We start from the raw sequence: 8,873 nt of genomic DNA on the forward strand, positions 1-8,873 counted from the left end.
AATCTCAGGCTTTCCCCAAGCCTGCATGAGTGATGCTGTCTGGCTACATAACACTCACACAGATCGAACACTGGAAAGCGAGGGAATGATTTGTAATCAATGTGAACCAAATCTGCCGAGGAGAAATTCATTCTCTTTGCAGACAAAATATAAAGAGGGCATCTCACAGTCTTCACTAAGAATGGAGGAAGACTTTGACTCATTTTGTGCAAACCGATGAGAAGGTCGGCGGTTCGAATCCCTGCAATGAGGTGAGCTCCCGTTGCTCGGTCCCTGCTCCTGCCAACCTAGCAGTTCGAAAGCACGTCAAAGTGCAAGTAGATAAATAAGTACCACTCTGGCAGGAAGGTAAACAGCGTTTCCGTGCGCTCTTCTGGTTCGCTAGAAGCAGCTTAATCCTGCTGGCCACATGACCCAGGGGTCCCTTTACCTTTACTTTTTTACCTAATTCACACTTCCCAAAACAACACAGCAATCCTTCTCCAGATTTCGCAAGGCAGTTCTCCAGCCAATTAATTCATACAAAAAAGGATACACTACAGCAAAATGTGCAGTAAAAATGCATATATTGGTGAAAATCACATAATAATGCATTATATTAGGGGAAATTGCTTTGTAACAATGTATATATTAGGTGAAATTGCATGCAAAAATTTGTTTTTTGGGGAAATGTGCACTAAAATGCTGGTGAATTTTCACGAGGACTGTAAAAATTGTTGTTGTTTCAATTAATATTCCCCGCTTCCTACTGAAGGAATTCAGGGTAGCACAAAGTGATGTGGAACAGTAAGTGACTGAATTGAAGATTGGGGAAATGAGAAACTGAGAGGAGCCAGAAGGGACAGATTTTCCCCTCTCTATGAGTGAAATAGCTCTCCTGTGTGAGCCCCATGGAAACCATTGGGAGCAAAACAAGAACACTCTATTTGTGAGAATACCTTTCCCTGGACCACTTCAGTTCAAGGAATACAGTGGAAGCCTCAAAGCTTTCCAAGATGCTTTCCAAATAGAAATGAAAAGCAACAGGAGCAGTGAAGTAAAAGTAACTTCAATCTGAGCTTGCATTCCAACCCAGGTTTATCAACAGTGCAAACACCTTCGTCACATCAGGTAGGTTTTGCACCAGCCAAAGTCATACAGGGCTAATATGGGTGGGTCAGTGGGGAGGGGGAAATTTAGTGAACCTCAAGATTTCTTGTTTGCTTTTAAAAATAAAATAAGCACCCTCCTTTGGGTTCTGCCTCCCCCATTCTCCCCTGCCCTGGCACTCCTACCCATACAAGCCGTGCAGTTGCTGGAATGTCTTCTCCTGCTCTGTTCTTTGCAGATGGGAGGGTAAGACATATGAAATGTTTACAGACTCTGTTGCTTGGATACAGATTGAGACTTGTTAGGGCTGACTGCGAGCCAGGAAATTAGCTGCTTCAAATACACCATTGAACAGGTCTTACAATACAAAAAGTCTAAGAAAAGAACTGGCATGTAACATTTTAGACGCGAGCACATTAGCTGGAAGAAGAAAATCTCCGTGTTTGTTAAGCATCAATGAAGTGAACTCATATGACACGGAGGGTTCAGCTTCCCAAAGATTTATACCTGCCAGAGCCAGGAGGCACCCTGTCCATTGCAAAGGGTGGATCGTGCAAATGTCAGTTTCTTGAAATTAGGTGGGGACATATCCCCCAAAGGGGCAACGTCAGACCATCACCTTGCCTGGTCCTCAAACAGATTCACAGACTTTCAAATGGAAAATGTTGATTCCTGCATAAGCAAATTTGAGATATGATACTTTGAATAGCAGTTTTCCCCTACATTCTATACTCTTTTTGTGTGCAAAACCATTTGCGTGTTCAGACCTAGAAACCTCCCCTCTAAATAAATTCACACGTGACTCAAATTTTTGTTTTGGTTTTTGGCAGAATTTAGGCCACAACTTTATTGATTACAGAGAGTGACTGGTTGCATAGGCTCTGGTTTGACTAGCTCCCTGCCACGCAGGTAGCGCTGACCCAGGGTTCCAGCATAGGTCAGCCAAGGGTGAACACCTGGATAAGCGGAAAGCCGGGAATGGGCTAACTCCACCATCCAAATGTCCCCCTGGATTACTTAAACGGAATACACTTTACATAGGGATGACGAGAACCAGAGCCTATCCACACCCTTACAAGTTGTGATGATTTGCTACGTGGCAAGCGAAACCCAAATGGAAACAGCCAATCAGCCAAGTGGGGAAAATTCCTGCCATGCCCCTGTCCCAACGGCAGACGACACACAATGGCATGGCAAGGTCAAGCGCAAAGCCCTAAAAGTAGGGAGAGGTGGGCGGGTGTTCCGAATGCACGCGCCAAAAGAGGAAGCTCTGGGTCACGTGCATGGGCATAAATAGGTCCCTCGAACCGTTTGGACTGCGTCCCATTGGCCAGATTGCATCCAGCTTTGAGGGACCTACCAATCAGGTGTTGTGGCTGTCCAAACATACCCATCCACAATGCAGGGTGTCGCTTTTCCAGGTCTCACCGCAATACGTGTGTTATGTAGTGTAGTTTCACCCTGGGCCAACAGGGGGATACTGTATATAGTTTTCACTCAGGTCTGTAGATAGTTTTCACTCAGGTCCGCGGCAGTTATTTTAGGCGGGAACTCTGGGCTGTGGTGGTTACAATGTTGACAGCCGGCTGCCTATAAATACAGGCCGGCTGAGCTGTTCTCAGCCAGTTCTATTCCAGCTTACCACAATAAAGAGCGACTTGAAGAAATCGCTGTGCCGGCTGCTATGTCAACCCACGACTTAACACTGGCGACGAGGATGGGATGGATGGACATCAGAGCACAGCCAGATGCGGCCAGCCTCTGAACTGAGCTGAATCACTGAGCTGAATCACAGAGCGAAATCACTGAGCGAAATCACTGGGCAGAACCAATTCAGAGCTGACTGTTCTGGCTAGAGCACTGTGTTCCATCCATCGCCCTTCACGCCGGCATCGGAATCATGGCTTCACTTGTGCCTCTACCGCCGTTTGCGCCAGCCTCTGAATCGTGGGACTCCTACCTCGCTCGGTTCGACTGCTACCTCCAAGCCAACGAGCTGACAGCAGTATCAAAGGATCGGAAGCGGGGCCTATTCCTCAGCCTCTGTGGGCCTGAGGTGTTTGAGACGGCCCGAGCGTTGGTTGCGCCTGAAGCAGTCCAGGCAACACCATGGGACACGATCCAAGAGAAGCTCCGCAACCACTACGCACCAAAGCCGTCCAAGATTGCTGCCCGCCATGCGTTCTACCACCGGAACCAGGCAGAGGGGGAGTCAATCAACAACTACACCACCGCCCTGCGACAGGCTGCAATGCACTGTGAGTTCCGAGACTTAGACGATGCCCTGATGGATCGAATCGTCTGCGGGGTCCGGGACATCCATCTGCAACGGCGTCTCCTAGCCAAGCCAGACCTCACGCTACAGAAAGCCATTGAGGAGGCTGTGGCCTCAGAAGCTGCTGAACGCTCCGCCCAGGAGATCCGCAAGTCCAGCAGCCCGCGTCTTGCTAGGGAGCCAGTTCCGGTGCATCATGAAGAGGCCAGCAGTGAGGAGGCATCCTCCAGTGAAGACGATGACGTGCACCAGACAAAGCGGGAGCGCAGGAAGTTCCAACAGAAGTCCAAGGGCCAACCGGAATGTGCTGGCTGCGGAGGCAACCATTCCCGTGCCAAGTGTCGATTCAGAGACGCCATCTGTAGGAAGTGTTCCAGAAGGGGCCACATCGCTAAGGTCTGCCGATCGGCTCCGTCTGACACCCCCCCTTCATCGACTCGCAAGTCCAAGTCTTCACTCCAGTCTGCCAAGGAAAGTTGTTTCGCTCTCACCAACTGCCGCTGCCCGTCTGGAACCACGATTGGCCAAACCGACTCGACTACGCGACGCAAGCTGAACGTCACGGTGCTCATTGAAGGAGCTCCATGTGACATGGAGATCGACACCGGGTCTGCCCTGTCCATCGTGTCATGGAGCACCATCAAAAGACTGGTACCCAGAGTGTCCAAAAGGCAACTCGACTCTCACCGCGTACACCTGAGAGACTACCAGGGAAACGACATTCCCGTGGTAGGCGTTGGCCGGTTCCGGATCGCCTTCAAGGATTTTTCGGGCCTGCTCCGGTTGGTGGTGGTCGAAGGTCAGCGGCCAAGCCTCCTAGGGCTAGACTGGTTTGATGCCCTCGGCCTGGAAGTCACCGGCATCAACTGCATCTCTAACGCAGAGACTGAGGGTCTGGTCAAAGACTTTGCCGAGGTTTTTGACGGCACCTTGGGCCAATATACAGGTACGCCCATCTCCTTTAGCCTTGATCCACAAGTCGCCCCCATCAAGCTAAAGCCACGCCGGGTTCCCTTTGCTCTCAAGGCTAAGGTGGACGAACAACTGGACAAACTGATTGCCCAAGGAGTTTTGGAGCCGGTTGACCATGCAAAGTGGGAAACCCCCATCGTCACGCCTGTCAAGCCAGATGGGTCGGTGAGAATCTGCGCTGACTACAAGTGCACGATCAACAAGGCACTTCAGCAGCATGCTTATCCGGTTCCTGTTGTCCAACACCTGCTGCATTCCCTGGGTGAGGGTAAGGTCTTCGCTAAGCTGGACCTTGCCCAAGCCTATCAACAACTGCCAGTCGATGATGCCACTGCTGAAGCCCAGACGATCGTCACCCACCGGGGGGCATTCCGTTGCCGCCGGTTGCAGTTCGGGGTGAGTGTGGCTCCTGGCATCTTCCAAAGCCTTATGGAGCGTCTCCTGCAAGGGCTTCCGGGCGTGGTACCATATTTTGATGACGTCTTGGTGTCTGCAGACTCACACCAGCAGCTGTTCGAGCGCCTCCGTGCCGTGCTGACCAGGTTCCAGGAGGCCGGGCTCAAGGTAAAGAGGGACAAGTGCCAGATCGCCGTTCCACAGGTAGAGTTCCTGGGCTATCTTATTGATGCCTCCGGTCTTCGTCCAACCACATCCAAGATCCGCGCTATCCAGCAGGCCCCCACCCCAAAGAACAAAACGGAGTTGCAGGCATTCCTGGGGCTGCTGAACTTTTGTAACATGTTCCTGCCCCACAAAGCCACAGTGGCTGAGCCTCTTCACCGACTCCTTAGCACTAAGACGCCTTGGGCCTGGGGTCATCGGGAGACGGCGGCCTTCAACGCGGTCAAGGCTCTCCTTTCTTCAGACAGTGTGCTGGTACAGTACAGTGAATCCAGGCCGCTGGTCCTTGCCTGCGACGCCTCACCTTTTGGTATCGGTGCTGTCCTTAGTCACCGTTTTCCAGATGGAAGAGAAGCACCGCTCGCCTACTTTTCCAGGACACTATCTCCGACGGAACGGAATTACAGCCAGCTCGACAAGGAGGCATTGGCACTTGTGGCTGGAGTGAAGAGGTTCCATGAATACCTTTATGGCAGGACTTTTGACCTCATCACTGACCACAAGCCACTCCTGGGCCTCCTCGCCGGTGATCGTCCAACTCCACCGGTCCTCTCACCACGCATGCTGCGATGGACTGTTTTCCTGGCTGCCTACCACTACCGGCTCATCCATCGCCCGGGGAAATCGATGGGCCATGCCGACGCCCTCAGCCGTTGCCCTCTTCCAGCATTTGTGGAAGACCCGGCTCCAGCTTCATCGCTCCTTCTGATTGAGGATCTTCCGGCAGCGCCTGTATCGGCTGCCACTGTGGCCTCCGCATCTGCCCAGGATCGCACCATCAGCCGGGTGCTCAACTGGGTGTGGAGGGGGTGGCCACAAGGGCCTTTTGCATCGGAGTTCCAGCCCTTCGCAACCAGACAACATGAACTCTCAGCTCATCGCGGCTGCCTGCTGTGGGGAGACCGCGTCGTGATTCCCCAGGGACTCCGTCAGCGCGTCCTGGAGGCTCTGCACGTTGGCCACCCGGGAATTGTCAAAATGAAGGCGTTGGCTCGGTGTTACGTCTGGTGGCCTAATATGGACGATGCCATCACTGCCTGGGTGTCCGCCTGTCAAGCGTGCCAGGAGTCGAGGCCTGCACCACCGGCAGCTAAGGGACACACCTGGGAGACGCCAAAGACACCCTGGTCGAGGGTGCACATCGATCTGGCTGGCCCCTTTCACGGCCGGACCTTTATGGTAGTGGTGGACGCCTATTCCAAATGGCTGGAGGTCGCCCTGATGCCCTCCACCACTACCGAAGCTGTCATCCGGGTGCTGCGAGGCCTGTTTGCAACGCATGGGTGTCCTGATGTCCTTGTCTCTGACAACGGACCGCAGTTCACGTCAGGCACGTTTGAGCGGTATCTTTTGGGACTGGGCATCCGCCATGCCCTAACGGCACCCTTTCATCCATCCAGCAACGGGCAAGCGGAAAGAATGGTGCGCTCGACAAAAGAGGCACTGGCGCGCCTGGACCGGGGAGACTGGCATGAGCGGGTCGCCGAATACTTGTTCGTGCAACACATCACCCCTCATGCGGCCACAGGGAGGAGTCCTGCTGAACTGCTTATGGGCCGCCGCCTCAGGTCACCGCTCGACCGGCTACACCCAGACTTTGCCGTGGCTGAACCCCCAGGCTGTGCCAACGCACCACGGTCATTTGTCCCAGGAAACCAGGTCTTTGCCCGGAACTATGTGGGGGACATCCCTTGGGTGCCAGCCACAGTAGTGGGAGTCACTGGACCTCGCTCGTACCAGGTGGCACTCGAAGATGGACGCTTGTGGCGACGGCACATAGACCAGCTTAGGCGCAGGGTTGGGGACTTGGACACTACCGAGGTGCCCCCAACTGCGCTTGCGGCTCCAGAAGAGACACGTACAGATGGCGAGGCCCCACCTACACCTCCCTCGCAAACTGCCAGCGTGGAGCCGAACCAAGCCGTTTCAGAACAGACTCAGACCACTCCACTTGCGGAGGCTCCACCCACAGCAGCGGATCCAGGGGAGTTGGTTCCAACGCCACCTAGGGTCGCACCACAGCCTCAGCGAGAACTGTGTGGCCCTCCGGACTTGGCTACCAGTCCCCGGCGGTCTGGCAGAGTTTCCAAGCGCCCAACGTATTTAAAGGACTATGTTGTTGGACAGGTATCACTGTTGGTCTAAGTATGGGAAATGTAACCGATATGCTTTTGTGCTTATTTGAACCATTACGCGTAGTGCTGTATATAAGGAAACCATTACGATTGTAACTAACGCCTTATCTCGGTGGGGAGGGGTGTTATGTAGTGTAGTTTCACCCTGGGCCAACAGGGGGATACTGTATATAGTTTTCACTCAGGTCTGTAGATAGTTTTCACTCAGGTCCGCGGCAGTTATTTTAGGCGGGAACTCTGGGCTGTGGTGGTTACAATGTTGACAGCCGGCTGCCTATAAATACAGGCCGGCTGAGCTGTTCTCAGCCAGTTCTATTCCAGCTTACCACAATAAAGAGCGACTTGAAGAAATCGCTGTGCCGGCTGCTATGTCAACCCACGACTTAACAACGTGCCCTCTTTAAAGGAGGACCCAATAAACTATGCGAGTAATCAGAAGGGCTACTTTTCTCTTTCCTGATCCTGTTGCCTGATCACATGTCATACCAGGCGCTAGTGTCAGTCACCAGTGAGTAGTTATCAGTGCCATTTTCTGCCCACATCTATATTGTACGCTTCCTTAATCACTTTCTCTTTTTCAGTTCATATTTGCGTATTGCCAAACATCACTTTTCATACCATAATACTGTGTCAAAATGTACAGTGAGCAATGTTTTGCTCTGTGTTCTGCTTGGCACCGATTTTAATGCAATCTGTTTATAATGGAGAATCAGTGTCCCATGTGGGCCTAGAGGGTCCTCAGCTGGGAAGGGGTAGGCACAGCAAAAGAAGGCCCTGGCCCCTTAGAACAGGGGTGCGGGACCTATGGCCCTCCAGTTGTTGCTTGACTGAAACTCTTCTCATCCCTGACCATTGGCTTCCTACTTCCTGACATGCCCTGAACACTCAGGTGGTCCAGTTTCTTGCAGGGGGGACCCCTCCCTTCAGCTCTGCTCCGGGGGAGAGAGAAAGAGAGAGAGAGGGAGAGAATGTGAAAGGGAGGAGTTTTGGGAGCTCTACACTCCCAAAGACCAGAGGACGCAGAACGCAACCTTGTGGAATACTCACAGATATTATGGTAGGACAAAATGCAAGCTTCTTAAAGATACATTCACATATATCAGAGAAAACTTCCATAGTAGTATTGCCACAGATTTCGTACCACATGCTTCTATGGCTGTGTTCACTGGACTAGGAAGTGCCTGAATTCACAATGTGCTGTTGTGTTGGTTGTCAGTACTGAGGAGCAACCTGCTATTTGTGTCTCTCTTGTGTGTGGTGTTTTGCTTCACTGGGATGCCTCCCTTGCAATTGCCCTCTTTAGCAATAGTGTAAGCTGATACTTTCCCCCTTGCCCACTCTTTTTTAATTTTATCTGCCATTAGTGACACTTGGAGGGACCCAAATAGGTTCCTCCTTGATTTTAGCTCACTTTGACAACATTTGAAAAAGCCTTTAGCTAGGTGACCTTCAGTTCCTTCCCAGGATTCTGTTTGAATAAGATGCTGCCAGTGTTTAAAGGGAAGGGAAAAGGCTTGTGTTGTTGGGGATGAGAATGGAAGTTAATAAATTCTGATGAGCTCTTAAGTGCTGCGGCACCCAGTGTAATTGCTTAGATCAAGAAGGAATAATGAAGGAACAAGGGGGGGAGGGGGGGGAACCCACACAGCTGTGTACTGTATACTGAATAGCTGTGTTCTGTGGAATCGGATTGTGGTGAAGTCTTTTCCAAACAGCCCCAAGGACTTTTTCAAGCAGCTTATAATTCAGAGTAGTAGCAGACAGACTTAGAAGTCCAAATT

Source organism: Podarcis liolepis, assembly GCF_965112155.1.
Source record: "Podarcis liolepis genome assembly, chromosome: 2".
In the NCBI taxonomy this organism is placed as follows: Eukaryota; Metazoa; Chordata; class Lepidosauria; order Squamata; family Lacertidae; genus Podarcis; species Podarcis liolepis.